General features: G+C 49.9%; 1 pseudogene; it reads right to left on the bottom strand.

The window, feature by feature from the left end:
- Window positions 1–239: 239 nt before the first annotated feature.
- LOC109438366 (ferritin heavy chain) lies at window positions 240–788 on the bottom strand (annotated as a pseudogene).
- Window positions 789–1,463: the final 675 nt, after the last annotated feature.

Genomic DNA, 1,463 nt, shown 5'->3' with positions numbered 1-1,463 from the left:
GGGCATGCGTGGCTGAGAGGCTCCCGGACACTTGTTTTAAATCCGAGAAGGTGACCATTTTGCACACACCAATCACCCAGAGACCTTTATTTATTCAAGAACCATCAACTTTATTCGAAAAAAATGGCAAAACTTGAAGGAAAAGGTTAAATGTTTTGCAAGGGAAATTCTACAATGTGCATGCACAATATGGTGACCAGGGGAAGTCACCCAGTGGCTATGGGGATGGCAGTCCAAACTCAGTTCTTGTCGCTGTCACACAGGGTGAGCTTAGCACACAGGTCCTCTGCCAGGCTGCATTCCAGGGCTCCCATATTGCGCAGGTTGGTGATGTGGTCCCCCAGATCTTTGATGAACTTCATTTGCTGTAACAGGTAGCGACTTTTGAGGAAGTCGCACAGGTTGGCGTCCTTCATCTCGATGGCCAGCTGGTGCAGATCGAATAGGCTCTGGTTCACGCTCATCTTCAGGTGGAAGGCGCACTCCATGACTGTTAAGGCGTTCTCCCAGCAGCAGGGGTCAGGACTGTAGATATCCTGCAGGCTGAGGCGGCCCCCGCGCTGGTTCTGCAGCCACATCAGGCTCTGGGCATGCTGCAGCTCCTGGCTGGACTGCTGCAGGAAGAACGGGGCGAAGGGCTTCAAGGCCACGTCTTCGCAGCTGAAGTAAGAGGCCATGGTCTCGAACATGTGAGAGGCGTAGAGCTCCAGGGAGATGTGGTAGTTGATGGCGGCCTCGCATTCGGGGTGGTAGTGCTCGCTGACAAACGGGGGCGGTGCGGTAGTCATGGCTGGAGGTGCGGGCCTAGACGAGGGTGAACGCGGTGGCTGGGCCTTGGAGCAGGCGACCAGGGCAGCCAGAAGCTGAGTCAGCCGCGGTGTTGCCAGGTACCTCAGCAAACTCCCAGGATGAACCAGGAGGAAGCACTCTGTTGGGCTCGGAGGCAGGGTGGAAGGTTTGGGAGGGGCTCAGAAATGAGTTCCCTTGAGGGCTGGGGGGCGGGGTGGAGGCCTTTACATTACAAGGGGATTGGGGGCGGGGAGAGAGCTCACTGCTCCAGGTTTCATCCCAACCTGGTGAGGGCAGGTGAGTCTGCTGATCACCTGGCAGCTATTAAGTTTTTAATTCAGGAGTATTTCTATTTTGCAAGGACTTTCTATTATTCTCTAGTTACTCCCTTTAGTATATACATAAACATATATAGTAGTATATGTAGTATATACATAAACATAGTAGTATATACATAAACATATATAGAGAGGCACACATATTTGAATATATGTATATGTGTATGTATATATAGATGTATTTATAGATATGTAAAATTTTTCCTTCTCCCCAGGAATAGTTGTTTGTTCATCATGATCTTCTCTAAAGCTTTCCTCAAGTATCTTGCAAGTATTTGTGCTTTCATAGATGAGATAATGGGCCCATTGGATTAGCCTAGGTAATTGGCATGGATC

The sequence above is a fragment of the Rhinolophus sinicus genome, chromosome X (assembly GCF_036562045.2).
Source record: "Rhinolophus sinicus isolate RSC01 chromosome X, ASM3656204v1, whole genome shotgun sequence".
NCBI lineage: Eukaryota > Metazoa > Chordata > Mammalia > Chiroptera > Rhinolophidae > Rhinolophus > Rhinolophus sinicus.
The sequence above is the reverse complement of the archived record's forward strand: the minus strand, read 5'-3'. Positions and strand labels throughout refer to the sequence as shown.